The 15,339-nt window shown below is 54.7% G+C and overlaps 1 protein-coding gene across 5 annotated transcripts in view; it reads right to left on the bottom strand.

Annotated features, from left to right (window-relative positions):
* SHANK3 (SH3 and multiple ankyrin repeat domains 3) overlaps positions 1 to 14,921 on the bottom strand; it is a 748,791-nt gene extending 733,870 nt beyond the window's left edge. For 4 of the 5 annotated variants that reach the window (XM_045026870.1, XM_045026889.1, XM_045026909.1 and 1 more), the window contains exon 1: positions 14,680 to 14,921. The gene's annotated coding sequence lies outside the window, so the exon portion shown is untranslated. Of the gene's footprint in view, positions 1 to 1,139; positions 1,191 to 14,679 lie in introns of those variants that run through there. The other variant, XM_045026879.1, reaches the window with a different exon arrangement.
* Between the last annotated feature and the right edge of the window lie 418 nt (positions 14,922 to 15,339).

Raw genomic sequence — 15,339 nt, 5'->3', positions numbered from 1 at the left:
AGTCTCCTGATTAACCTGCTTCTCACATTACCCGGGGCCCGTCCCCCCCCCCAGCCACCTGTGACAGGGAGCTGGGGCAGATTATTTGTAAGGGTTTGCACAAACATTTGACTCTCAGGAAGGGTTTAAATCAGCCCTGTGGAGCTGGATCTCTGGTGCCACACTGCTGACGGGAGCCAAGCCACCATTGAACCAGAGTCTTTGCCTGTTGCCAGAGTTACGCAGACTCAGCTGCATCTTCGGCCAGGACAGCAACTTCGTTCCAGCTCTTTCATAGATTATTAATGCATTCCAAGGCCCAAAGAAACCACTGTGATCATCTAGTCTGACCTCCTGTGTGACACAGGTCAGAGACTGCTCCAAATAATTCCTCTTTGAACCAGATCTCTTACAAAAACGCCCAGTCCTGAGATAAACATTGGCTGTGCTGGAGGCTGCCTAACCTCCTGCTTGTGCTGGCCCCATACTATGGCCCAGTGTCCCCAGACACACTGCAGCAGGAGCTCAAACAAGCTTCCTACCCCATGGTGAGCACCCCGCAGCCCAGAATGCACTGCAGCAGCCTCAGCCCCATAGCAGCCCACCTCCAACCAGAATGCACTGCGGCAGCCCCCACTCCACAGCAGCCCACCTCCAACCAGAATGCACTGCGGCAGCCCTCATCCCATAGCAACCCTGTCCCAGGCCCAGAATGCACTGCGGCAGCCCCCACGACATGGCAGCCCTGTCCCAGCCCAGAATGCACTGCAGCAGCCTCAGCCCCATAGCAGCCCACCCCCATCCAGAATGCGCTGCGGCAGCCCTCACCCCACGGCAGCCCTGTCCCAACCCAGAATGCACTGTGGCAGCTTCAGCCCCATAGCAGCCCTGTCCCAGGCCCAGAATGCACTGCGGCAGCCCTCACCCCATAGCAACCCTGTCCCAGGCCCAGAATGCACTGCGGCAGCCCCCACAACATGGCAGCCCTGTCCCAGCCCAGAATGCACTGCAGATAGGGTGGCCAGGTGCCCAGTGTTCGACCAGAAAGTCTGGTCGAAAAAGGGACCTACCAGTGTCCGGTCACGTCTACTGACAGGACACCCAAAGTCCGGTTACTGTGTGTGTGTGTGGGGGGAGGGGGGGGCGCGCTGGGTCATCACCTGCTCTGCTCCAGCCCCTACTCAGCCAGCCCACCTCCTGCCTGCGTCGCGTGGCTGCAGCTCCCAACAACGGTTCCACAGGCAAGTCCCTCCTGACCCGGGCAAGAGGAGTGAGAGGGGAAAAGCAGCAAGCCACAGGCGGGCAGGACCTCAGGGAAGAGATGGGATGGGGCGGGGCTTTGGGGGGAAGAGATGGGGCAGGGGTGGGGCTTTAGGGGAAGTGTTTGGTTTTTAAATATTACCAAGTTGGCAACCCTAACTGCAGCAGCCTCTGTCCCATAGCAGTACCCCCGTCCAGAATGCACTGCGGCAGCCCCCACCCCACGGCAGCCCTGTCCCAGGCCCAGAATGCACTGCGGCAGCCCTCACCCCACGGCAGCCCTGCCCCAGGCCCAGAATGCACTGCGGCAGCCCTCACCCCACAGTAGGGGGTGCACTGTGAATGCACAGGCCCAGAATGCACTGCAGCAGCCCCCACGCCATGGCAGCCCCCCTGCCCAGAATGCACTGCGGCAGCCCTCGCCCCATGGCAGCCCCACATGCCCAGAATGCACTGCAGCAGCCCCCACCCCACAGCAGCCCTGTCCCAGGCCCAGAATGCACTGCGGCAGCCCCCACGCCATGGCAAGCCCTCCCAGGCCCAGAATGCATTGCGGCAGCCCCCACACCATGGCAGCCCCCCTGCCCAGAATGCACTGGGGCAGCCCTCACCCCACGGTAGGGGATGCACTGTGAATGCACAGGCCCAGAATGCACTGCAGCAGCCTCCACACCATGGCAGCCCCCCTGCCCAGAACGCACTGCGGCAGCCCTCACCCCATGGCAGCCCACATGCCCAGAATGCATTGCAGCAGCCCTAGGCTTGCCAACTTTCTATTTGCAGAAAACGAACACCCTTGCCCCACCCCCTTCTCTGAGGCCCCACCCCTGCCCTGCCCCCTCTCAGAGTGGACGCATGTGCTGGTGGCAGCTCCAATCCCACGCCGCAGCAGAGTGGGGCCCTGACGTCCTCGGAGGCACAGTACCATAATGCCCAGAGAAGCCAGTCCACCAGCATCTTCCCCTCCACACACATCAGGGCAGGGACTGGAGCACCACACCTAGATAGGTGTCAGAGTGACCAGGCTGCCTCCCCATCCCAGAGATCAGAGGGGCTCCCACACCCTGGTACTACACAGACGTGCTGAGCTCAGCGAGAGGGGCCACCTCCTTTGCCAGCGCCCCCTCTCCCATAACGCCGCCCCAAGGAGAGCAGGAAACCCAGGCTCCAGGCCTGCGTGGGCTCTCCCCTCCATGGCTCCATCCCTGGTCTCTGTCAGAGCCCTGCTATCAGTCAGGGTGGCAGGCCCAGTGCAGCTGCACAGCTAACGGCCCTGGGTCCCTTCTAATCCACAGCAGCTCAGAAGAGATTCACTGACTGCAAGACTAGGAAGGTCCAGTCTGCAATCACAACCCAGAGAGCCTGCCCAGTGCCTCCTGCTCCAACCCCCAGCTCCTACTGGGACTGACAGCTCCGCATGCACCTGACACAGCTGTCATAAGAACCTTTAACTCAGCTCAGCTAACAAAGCCCTGCCTGTCACACACACACATGCGCAGCACATGCACAACCCAGCATGCAGGCACACACACACACACACGCACATGCACAACCCAGCCCACAGGCACACACGCACATGTACAACCCAGCATGCAAGCACACATGCACATGCACAACCCAGCCCCCGGCACACACGCACACGTACAACCCAGCATGCAGGCACACACTTACAACCCAACACATAGGCACACACACACACACACATGCACACATGCACATGCACAACCCAGCCCGTGGGCACACACACACAATCCAGCATGCAGGCACACACGCACACGCACAACCCAGCCCGCAGGCACACACGCACACACACACAACATGCACATAACCCAGCTTACAGGCACACACACATATAACCCAACACACAGGCACACATGCACACACACACAGCACACGCATAACCCAGCACGGAGGCACACACGCGCACACACACACGTACAACCCAACAAGCAGGCACATACTCACATGCACAACCCAGCCCGCAGGCACATACGCACACATACAACCCAGCATGCAGGCACACATGAACACACACGCACAACCCAGCCCGCAGGCACACACACACACACAGCACACACATAACCCAGCACACAGGCACACACACATACAACCAACACACAGGCACACATGCACACACACACAGCACACACATAACCCAGCACAGAAGCACACATGCACACACACGTACAATCCAACACGCACACGCACACACATGCAGCACATGCACAACCCAGCATGCAGGCACACATGCACAAGCACAACCCAGCACAAAGTCACACACACATGCACAAGCACAACCCAGCACACAGGCACTCATGCACACACCCTGCAGCACATGCACATACCGGCATGCAGGCACACACACACATACCTCACCAGCTCACTCCCAACAGCACACACACACACATTCACAGCCCATATTCACACCCAACCTGTCAGCTCCCTGACAGTCACATGCTGCTGCACACCAGGGCATAACTAGCCATGTGAAATGTGCACACAAGTGCACTCCATCACCTTGGCCACAGGCTCCCCAAGGCCTGCCATTACCCAGCCTCACAGCAGCAGGACAGGCAGAGCCCAAAGAAAAGTGGTTACTTCCCTGCCTTGTAACTGTTGTTCTTTGAGATGGGTTGCACATTTTAATTTTAATTCTTTTAATTCTTCGAGGGACTGCACTTGTCCATTCCACATTAGATGACTCACAACCAGTTCAGGAGGAGAAGGGTTTCAGAGCCACGATTGCAGCTCAACCCTCCCAAATCTAGCCTCAGCTCTCGAGGCTTGGGAGAGAGCACAGTGGCTAGTGAACATATGCCCCAGTGGCCAGGTTGCAGCTCTGCATATGCTACTGATGGGCACTTGTCCAACACTGCTGGCACTGCTGAGCCCTGGTAGAGTGCGCCGAAACTCTCCCAGTGGAGGTCTGTTAGCAGTACCACAGCACAACAGAAGCCAGGATGCAATCCAGGAAGGTATTCTCTGCGACAGGACAGGCGCCACCTTCATTTGATCAGCGAAGGAAATAAAGAGCTGAGGGGTCCCTGTAAACTGCTTAGTCCTGTCCAGGTACAACGCTAAAACCCTGTGGACGTCCAGACTGTGAAGCTTCACTTTCTCCTTAGATGAAGGAGGTTTTGGGGAAAAAGGTTGGTAAATAGATAGATGGATGAAGATGGAAATCCTGGCCCACTGTAGTCAGAAATTTAGGATGTGGACATAAATATAACTTGTCGTTTTAACAAGTTGTATATGGGGGTCTGCCCAAAGCCCAGCTGTGATGAAGTGAGGGATTTTCTTGTTTTTCCCTTGTTTTTCCAATGGTTTTCATGCAGAGGTGGGGGGACTCAGTTTCCCTGGGTGTTACTGGTTTAACCAGGTGAGGGGAGAGGGAGTTTGTTGTTGCAGAGGACCGGCGATGGAACTTGGGACCCTGGTCAGTGGCCTGGAGAATGGATACCCCAGCAACTGGTGACCTGGCGACCTGGTGACCCGGATACCCAGCTCAGGAGTCACAGCCGGGTCTGGCCAGTGGGAGGACAATGGGCTGCGAAGAGAGGACCCCGGTGACCTGACCAGCCGGTTCCAGCCAGAGGGGCCAGAGGACAGAAGAGGGGAGAGGAGGCCCAGGCGACCCTGTTTACCTGGACAGAAGACAATGGACAGAGGGGGCTTGGGGCCAGGTATCTCAGATGCCCAGCTGGGAAGCAGGGGGACTCTGGGCTGGGGAGGGGGAGCAGGCAGAGCCCACCTGGATGCAGGGGAGACTTGGATATGCTGGGCTGAGGGAGGCCAGGCCTGAGGGCCCTGAGAGTTTCCTGTGCTCTGCTCTGATGCTCAATAAACCCTCCTGTTTTACGCTGGCTGAGAGTCACTCCAGTCTAGGGAACAGGGCTGCATTATTCCCTCTGGGGGTGGAGGCCCCGGGGGTCCAGAGCGAGTGGACTCCCTGAGGGGGCCCACGGCGAGAGACAGGTGTGCTAAGGCTCAGAGAGGTGCGGCTCCAGGAGGTGGAGGGGCCTAACCCTGAGAGAGAAAGTGGACCCCAGAGAAGGGCTGTCTCACTGAAGGGGGTTCCCCAGGGACCACACAGGGCCAAGAGTGGGGACGACCTGTGAGTCCGTGACACCAGCTACTCCTCCTGGTGGAAGTAATCGCTACTTTCGTGGAGAGAGGCAGAAATGAACCCAGAGCCATAGGTTCAAGAGAACCAAATGCAGGCCCCATGGAGGTGTGAGGTCTCTACCAGTGGAAAGTGCCTGTCCAATCCTTTTGAGAATCATACAGTGATAGGGTTGCAAAATACAGACCTACCCTCTGTAGTGGATGGAATGCAGCAATTGCCACCAGCTGCACCCTCAGAGAGCCCCGTTACTTTAACGTAGTGTAAACGCTCCAATAAGCAAGGAGAACAGTGCACAGGAGGTGGACCCCGCTGCTGGGCCACACCAAGGTAGACCTGGGGGATGGCTTTCTGTGGGTTAGGAGAATGTTCTGAACCTCTCGGGAACTCTGAACTGGTAACCACTGAACATCCCAGCTGTCAGATGAAGGCTGGAAGGGTTGGGCTGCAGCAGCTGGCTGTGGTTCTGTGAAATTATGTCTGTGACTTGAGGAAGAGTCATGGGCTCCTGGATGAAAAGATTCAAGAGGTCAGAGAACCAATGCTGTCCAGGAAGGAGGACAGAGCTCTGCTTCTCTTGGTTGGAGAGAAGCCTGTTTGCACAGGAAGCTTGTCCTTGGTGATCGACAGGCCCAAGGAACGAAAGAGGGACTGGATCTGCTCGATGCTGATCTCCACCTGATACCTGGATCATCCTCATACCAGCCAGTCACCCAGGACAGGAACACCTGCCTGCCTGCGCTCCTGAGAGGTAGCGCCACCACTGCCATGCACTTTGTGAGGGCTCGAGGGACTGAGGGCAGACTAAACAGGGGGGCTGTGAATTGATAATAGACCTTTGCCACAAGGAGCCCTTGCCTCAATGATCCTGTGACTGTGGAGGATGGCCAGCTGTATGTAAGCATCCTTTAAGTTGAGGGCAGCATACCAGTCATCGGGATCTAGGGACAGGATAACACAGGCCGGGTAATCATGCAAAACTTTCTCTTTGTTATGTATTTGTTCAGGTTTCGCAAATCGAGAATAGGTCTGAGGCCTCCCTTGGACTTTGACATGGGAAAATCCCTCCCCCTGTGCTGAGGAGGTACCGGTTCTATAGCCTCTGATTGCAAAGAGACTGCACTTCTGGAATGAGAGCAGGCCTGGGAGACCAGTCCCTGAAAAGGGACAGGGAACTGGGAGGCGTGGGGGAACAGTGACAAGCTGCAGGATAGAACCCGAACCCAATAATCAGTGGTAATATGGCTCCAAGCACCTAGCAAGCGGGACAACCTGCTGCCAGAGGGCAGGAGAGAGATCCGATCCCAACAAGGTGGTACGCTGGCCTTGACTAAGGAGTCAGATAGACTGTGTAGCTGCCATGGGTTATCCCCATGGAGCTATTGCAAGAGGAGGAGTTGGCAAGGTCTTGCTCTTTGGGATTTATGGCACCTCTTCATATGCTCAGGCTGCCCTGGTACCTCTGCTGAGTCTGAGGATGAAACTGCTTCCTCTTAGGACCCCGGTGTAAACACCCAGAGACTTCAGAGCTGCCCTAGAGCCTTCTAGGGAATGCAGCGCTTTGTCCATTTCCCCAAAACAAACTAGCACCCTCCACTGGGAAATCTTCACTCATCCGCTGGCTCTTAGCTGGTGTTCCAGGCTGCAGCCCAGAGGAGTGTCGCATCGTGACCGCCGATGTGGTCACTCCTGGCACAGAGTCTGCACCATCCACAGCTGACTGAGGCAAGGCTCTGGCTACCGGACAACCTTCCTTCAGCATGGCCTGATATTCTTGCTTAGCCTTGTCTAGCAGTTGTCGATGAATTTAGCCATATTGTCCCACATGGAGAAATCATATCTGGTTGAGACCAGGGCCGGCTCTGGCTTATTTGCCACCCCAAGCCAAAAAAATCCAACCAAAAAATGGTGCGGCTGGAGCGGCAAAGCAGGGGGGAGGAGGGGAGGGAAGGACATGGGCTGCCCTGCCGAGTTTGCTGCAGGGTGCTCCCATCCTCTGCATCGCCGCCCCCTACAGGGTGGCCGGAGCAGCGAACAAAAAAAAAAAGCGGCTGTGCCGCCCTAGGATTGGGCGGAAGCCGCCCCGTAGAATCTGCTGCCCCAAACACGAGCTTGCTCGGATGGTGCCCTGGTAAAGACAGCCGGGTAGTTTGCAATTCTAAATTGTAACCCTGAGCATGAATAAATTTTTCTACCAAAAAAATCAAGCTTTTTTGACTCTTTATCCTTAGGGGTAGATTTGGAACATCCGTGATGTGATTTCTTGTTGAGTGCAGTCGCCACCAAAGAACAAAGGTGGGCTGCGTGTAGAAGTACTTGGGACCTTGGGATGGTGCTTGGTATCTCCCCTCTGTTCTCTCAGCATGGGTGGAAGAGATGCCAGGGTTTGTCGCATTTTTTGTAGGCTCCAAGATGGCTTCACTAATTGGTAGAGTTACTCCACCAGGCCTTGAAGCATGCAAGATATCCAGCAATTTACATTAATTCCCCTGCACCATTTCTACCTGCACACCCACGCAGCTACCCTCTCTTTTTCATAACTCTTGGTAGGTTTGTCATTTCCTTAGAACAGTGGGGTCCACACCTCCATTCGAAATCTTTTAAGGGTCCAAAAATGAAAAAAAGTTGAAAGCCACTGCTCTAGGTAATTTGTTCCAGTGCTTAACTGCCCTGATAGTTAGGAAGTTTTTCCTGTTGTCTAACCTAAATCTCCCTTGCTGCAATTTAAGCCCATTGCTTCTTGTGCTTCCTTCAGTGGCTAAGGAGAACAATTTATCACGGTCTTTATAACAAGCTTTTACGTATTTGAAGACTGTTATCATGTCCTCCCTCAATCTTCTCTTCTACAGACTAAACAAACCCAATTTTTTCACTCTATCCTTGTAGGTCATGTTTTCTAGATCTTTAATCATTTTTCTTGCTCTCCTCTGGACTTCCTCCAATTTGTTCACATCTTTCCTGAAGCATGGCACCCAGAACTGGACACAATACTCCAGTTGAGGCCTAATCAGCATGGAGTAGAGCGGAAGAATTACTTCTTGTGTCTTGCTTACAACACTCCTGCTAATACAGCTCAGAATGACATTTGCTCTTTTTGCAACAGCGTTACACTGTTGACTAAGATTTAGTTTGTGATCTGCTATAACACCCAGATCCTTTTCTGCAGAACTCCTTCCTAGGCAGTCATTTGCCATTTTGTATTTGTGCCATTAATTATTCCTTCCTAAGTGGAGTACTTTGCATTTGTCCTTATTGAATTTCATCCAATTTACTTCAGACCATTTCTCCAGTTTGTCAGGACCATTTTGAATTCTAATCCTATCCTCCAAAGCACTTGTAACCCCTCCCAGCTTGGTATCATCTGCAAATGTTGTAAGTGTACTGTCTATGGTCTCCTGAGGTCCCTTCAATATACCCTTCCAGCTAGACTGTCAATCATGCACCCACCTTATAGCAGGTTTATTTCCCTAGTTTGCCAGGGACTGGGGTCTCCTTGATGAGGAAGGTCTCTTAGGCTTTGAAGAATGCGGATTGTCTGACTTTTGTCTCTTGCGCAGCACCAGAGATGGAGAATGAAGCTTCCTTCTCAAGTCCCCGGAAGCGCATTGTGCAGAGGGGCACTCTGAGGCATAGCGGAGTCGGTGGCTCTGCGTACCGAGTAGCTGAGTTCTGATGTAGTGCCACTTCCGTTCCTGGGTGCCAAACCATCACATCTCTGGATTTCCTGGCCCTAGTCTTGAACCTCCTGCAGATCAGGCGCTTACCCCAAACAGGCCCCTCTCCCAAACACTTTAGACTGCGGAGGTGGGGATCACTGACTGGCAGAGATTAATTACAGCCAGAGCAGCATTTAAAATCCAGGGACGTAGGCATTTCCTGATCCCAAGTGTCAATGACATGAAGTAAAAGCTGAAATATCAAAACAATAAAACAAAAAGCCAAGCGAGCACTACCTAAAACGAACGCTAAACCCACTATGCTCACTATTAACAGCAGCGTAAAGACGTTTTCTCTGTGAGAAACGGAAACTTGTGTGACACACGTGCTTCAACTACCGATCATGGCTAGTGAGAAGGAACTGAGGGAGGTCAGGGCAGCTCCTCTCTTCCTACAATCAGCTAGTGGCATGAGTGTGCAGATGATGCATGTGCTGCCCTGGTGGGTACCTGACTTTGGTGTGCTGGACACACACACCCCTGAAGCGGAATGGACATGTGCGATCACTTGAAGAGGAAAAAGAAATGCACAAAGGAAGAACAAACCCAGAGAAGAGCGGATGCCTGGAGGAAGGACAGTCCTAGAGCTCACATCACACCTTGAGCCCTTCACTGCACCAAGGAATTATAGAAGGTTAGAAGGGACCTCAGGAGACCATCTAGTCCAACCCCCTGCTCAAAGCAGGACCAATCCCCAGACAGATTTTTGCCCCAGATCCCTAAATGGCCCTCTCAAGGATTGAGCTCCCAACGCTGCACTTAACAGGCCAATGCTCAAACCACTGAGCTATCCTTCCCTCTGCCCACAAAGCCTTCCCTTCAATCTCCCCCTAGGACTGCCAAGGGCACTGGTTATCTACTACTCACCCCCTGTTTTCCCACCAGGCCTAGCCACAGGCAGGACCACAAAAATTACCTCCAAGTTCAACTACATTTCCCATGATGCCTTGCCACAGACTGACATAATCTGTACATCTGGTCCCCACCAGAGGGACGGGGACCGGCTGGGACCTCTCCCCCGTCCCCTCTCACCACAGAGACAGGGACTGGCTGGGACCTCTCCCCCGTCCCCTCCCACCACAGAGACGGGGACCGGCTGGGACCTCTCCCCCGTCCCCTCCCACCACAGAGACGGGGACCGGCTGGGACCTCTCCCCCGTCCCCTCCCACCACAGAGACAGGGACCGGCTGGGACCTCTCCCCCGTCCCCTCCCACCACAGAGACAGGGACCGGCTGGGACCTCTCCCCCGTCCCCTCCCACCACAGAGACGGGGACCGGCTGGGACCTCTCCCCCGTCCCCTCCCACCACAGAGACAGGGACCGGCTGGGACCTCTCCCCCGTCCCCTCCCACCACAGAGACCGGGACTGGCTGGGACCTCTCCCCCGTCCCCTCCCACCACAGAGACCGGGACTGGCTGGGACCTCTCACGTCTTCACGGCTGAGGATGTTAGGGAGATTCCCAAACCTGAGCTGGCTTTTGTAGGTGACAAATCTGAGGAACTGTCACAGATTGAAGTGTCACTAGAGGAGGTTTTGGAATTAATTGATAAACTCAACATTAACAAGTCACCGGGACCAGATGGCATTCACCCAAGAGTTCTGAAAGAACTCAAATGTGAAGTTGCGGAACTATTAACTAAGGTTTGTAACCTGTCCTTTAAATCGGCTTCGGTACCCAATGACTGGAAGTTAGCTAATGTAACGCCAATATTTAAAAAGGGCTCTAGGGGTGATCCCGGCAATTACAGACCGGTAAGTCTAACGTCGGTACCGGGCAAATTAGTTGAAACAATAGTAAAGAATAAAATTGTCAGACACATAGAAAAACATAAACTGTTGAGCAATAGTCAACATGGTTTCTGTAAAGGGAAATCGTGTCTTACTAATCTATTAGAGTTCTTTGAAGGGGTCAACAAACATGTGGACAAGGGGGATCCGGTGGACATAGTGTACTTAGATTTCCAGAAAGCCTTTGACAAGGTCCCTCACCAAAGGCTCTTACGTAAATTAAGCTGTCATGGGATAAAAGGAAAGGTCCTTTCATGGATTGAGAACTGGTTAAAGGACAGGGAACAAAGGGTAGGAATTAATGGTAAATTCTCAGAATGGAGAGGGGTAACTAGTGGTGTTCCCCAAGGGTCAGTCCTAGGACCAATCCTATTCAATTTATTCATAAATGTTCTGGAGAAAGGGGTAAACAGTGAGGTGGCAAAGTTTGCAGGTGATACTAAACTACTCAAGATAGTTAAGACCAAAGCAGATTGTGAAGAACTTCAAAAAGATCTCACAAAACTAAGTGATTGGGCAACAAAATGGCAAATGAAATTTAATGTGGATAAATGTAAAGTAATGCACATTGGAAAAAATAACCCCCAACTATACATACAACATGATGGGGGCTAATTTAGCTACAACGAGTCAGGAAAAAGATCTTGGAGTTATCATGGATAGTTCTCTGAAGATGTCCACGCAGTGTGCAGAGGCGGTCAAAAAAGCAAACAGGATGTTAGGAATCATTAAAAAGGGGATAGAGAATAAGACTGAGAATATATTATTGCCCTTATATAAATCCATGGTACGCCCACATCTCGAATACTGTGTACAGATGTGGTCTCCTCACCTCAAAAAAGATATTCTAGCACTAGAAAAGGTTCAGAAAAGAGCAACTAAGATGATTAGGGGTTTAGAGAAGGTCCCATATGAGGAAAGATTAAAGAGGCTAGGACTCTTCAGTTTGGAAAAGAGAAGACTAAGGGGGGACATGATAGAGGTATATAAAATCATGAGTGATATTGAGAAAGTGGATAAGGAAAAGTTATTTACTTATTCCCATAATACAAGAACTAGGGGTCACCAAATGAAATTAATAGGCAGCAGGTTTAAAACAAATAAAAGGAAGTTCTTCTTCACGCAGCGCACAGTCAACTTGTGGAACTCCTTACCTGAGGAGGTTGTGAAGGCTAGGACTATAACAATGTTTAAAAGGGGACTGGATAAATTCATGGTGGCTAAGTCCATAAATGGCTATTAGCCAGGATGGGTAAGAATGGTGTCCCTAGCCTCTGTTCGTCAGAGGATGGAGATGGATGGCAGGAGAGAGATCACTTGATCATTGCCTGTTAAGTTCACTCCCTCTGGGGCACCTGGCATTGGCCACTGTCGGTAGACAGATACTGGGCTAGATGGACCTTTGGTCTGACCCGGTACGGCCTTTCTTGTGTTCTTATGTTCTTATGTTATGTCCCCTCCCACCACAGAGACGGGGACCGGCTGGGACCTCTCCCCCGTCCCCTCCCACCAGAGGGACGGGGACTGGCTGGGACCTCTCCCCCGTCCCCTCCCACCACAGAGACGGGGACTGGCTGGGACCTCTCCCCACTCCCCTCCCACCAGAGGGATGGGGACCGGCTGGGACCTCTCCCCCGTCCCCTCCCACCACAGAGACGGGGACCGGCTGGGACCTCTCCCCCGTCCCCTCCCACCACAGAGACGGGGACCGGCTGGGACCTCTCCCCCGTCCCCTCCCACCACAGAGACGGGGACCGGCTGGGACCTCTCCCCCGTCCCCTCCCACCAGAGGGACGGGGACCGGCTGGGACCTCTCCCCACTCCCCTCCCACCAGAGGGACGGGGACTGGCTGGGACCTCTCCCCCGTCCCCTCCCACCACAGAGACGGGGACCGGCTGGGACCTCTCCCCCATCCCCTCCCACCACAGAGACGGGGACCGGCTGGGACCTCTCCCCCATCCCCTCTCACCAGAGAGACCGGGACCGGCTGGGACCTCTCCCCCGTCCCCTCCCACCAGAGAGACCGGGACTGGCTGGGACCTCTCCCCCGTCCCCTCCCACCACAGAGACCGGGACTGGCTGGGACCTCTCCCCCGTCCCCTCCCACCAGAGAGACCGGGACCGGCTGGGACCTCTCCCCCGTCCCCTCCCACCAGAGAGACCGGGACTGGCTGGGACCTCTCCCCCGTCCCCTCCCACCACAGAGACCGGGACTGGCTGGGACCTCTCCCCCGTCCCCTCCCACCAGAGAGATGGGGACTGGCTGGGACCTCTCCCGCATCCCCTCCCACCACAGATACGGGGACTGGCTGGGACCTCTCTCCCCTCCCCTTCCCCAGAGAGACCGGGACAGTGAATTTGCAGTAGTGTTGGTCTATGGCCAGGGGAAAGCCTGGGACCCCCGTTGTTGCACTCCTGTCTGATTACAGATATACTCACACATGTGCACACAACAGCATGCATGCATGCTCACACAAACATACGCCCACACACAACTCCACTGATTTAGCCGAGCGTTGTGTTGCACCTGGCCCAGCTCCACAAGGAGGCAATTACAGGAGAATCTCGACTTTAGCATGGCCCACGCGCATGCAGAGAAAAGCCCAAAGCGAGACCCGAGTACAGCCGGAAGGGTCAGAATCAGACAGGCAAATAGGAGGGTCCCAACACTTCCACTGGAACAACCTCCCACGTTTGTGGACCTGCCCGTGATTTTGGAACACTTGGGGCAAGCGATGGTGTGGCACGCAGGGAGTCTGTTACACTCACAGGAAAAATGACACCATAGGCACCTACCCACAGACACATGTACCAGCAGTGAGCATGGGCGGTCATGTGTGCACCACAACCCACAAGGGCAAACACTCAGTAACACACAGCCACCAAAGGACACCCTGCACCTGAGAAAAGACTCTGCTGCTTCTCCTGTGCACAGCCCTATTCACCAGCCCTATTCACTCCCACGTGTGCCCTGTGCAAGAACAACAGCTGTTCACCAACATACATACTACCACATGTGCCCTGTGAAAGCATGGCCACAATTCATCAGCACAAGCACTCCCATGTGTGCCCTGTGAAAGCACAGCCCCTCCTCACCAGTACACATACTCCCATGTGTGCGCTGTGAAACAACTGCCTCTGTTCACTAGTGCACACACACTCCTGTGTGCGCTGTGAAAGCACAGCCCTTATTCACTGGCACGCACACTCCCATGTGTACCCAATAAAAGCACAGCCCCATTCACCAATGCACATATTCCCACATGTACCCTGTTAATTCCCGGGCCCTATTTACCAGTACATGCGTGTATGTGTATGTGCTATGAAAGCATGGCCCCTACTCACCAGCGCATGCACTCCCACGTGTACCCCGTGAAAGTACAGCCCCTAGTCACCAACTCCCACCATGTGAAAGCACAACTCGTATTTCCCAGCATACGTACTCCACATGTACCCTGTGCAAACATGTCCCCCGTTCACCAACATAAGCACTCCCACATGCCCCCCCTCCCCTGGCACACGCACTGTGAAAGCACAGCCTCTAGCCGCTTGTGCCCACACTCCCACACGTGCAAACACGATGGCTATTCCCTGGCACACCCACCTGGGCACACATGCGCTCCCCGCTCTGTCCGTGCCCCTGTTCATTACGCCCACTGTGTTTAATTAGTTCTGAAGGGCTCCCCACCTTCCTCCCATGCCTTGGCTGAGGAAACACCACTTGTGGCTAGTTTGCCGGGTGGGCAGCGGGAGCTGGCCCGAGCCCCCGATCCCGGTGCTGTGCCCGCAGGGCCAGCACAGCTCTTACCTTTGGAGCAGAGCCTGTTCACGGCACAGGGATAGGATGGCAGGGCCCAAGTAACCATAGCAGCGCTAGCGAGCGCCGGGAGCCAGCCAGCGTGCGAGTGAGCCAGCCAGCCAGCGAGCCAGCCAGCGAGCGAGCGAGCGAGGAGTGCTGGGGGTGGGGGCGGAGGGGATTCGGGAGAGGAACAAGAAAGATAAATTTCTCCTGCAAACTCAGCCCCCCTCACAGCCTGGGGAGCCGAGTGTTAGTTTAAGGTGTTGTCATGGCAACCAGAGTATGTGTGAGGAGAGAGGGAGAAGGAAGGAAAGTTCAAAGCCAGCTGGGCGGGGGGGCGGAATTTCTGGATCTCCTGGGGGGTACCCAGCAGGTGCCACCCCCTCCCCAGTGCCCCTCAGAAACACTACCCCTGCCCTGGAGCTGGCTGCCTTTTGCGGGGACAGGAATCCTGGGCACAGCCAGCTGCCAGGTGCCCTTCCCTCTGAATCCCCCTCCCCACTGGGAGCCAGCCCCACCTGGCCCAGCAGCTCCCCATTCTGCCCCCCAGCCCCAGCCCCACACCTCGGGGTGAAAGCTGCCTCTGGCCAGGGGGTGTCACTTGCCTGGTGGGGGGGGGGTGCACAGGGCAAGTCCTGGCCGTCCCCAGCCCGGGCCCACTGGGGCCTG

The sequence above is a fragment of the Mauremys mutica genome, chromosome 1 (genome assembly GCF_020497125.1).
Source record: "Mauremys mutica isolate MM-2020 ecotype Southern chromosome 1, ASM2049712v1, whole genome shotgun sequence".
In the NCBI taxonomy this organism is placed as follows: Eukaryota; Metazoa; Chordata; order Testudines; family Geoemydidae; genus Mauremys; species Mauremys mutica.
Note: the sequence above shows the minus strand (reverse complement) of the source record. Positions and strands in the feature narration are given on the sequence as shown.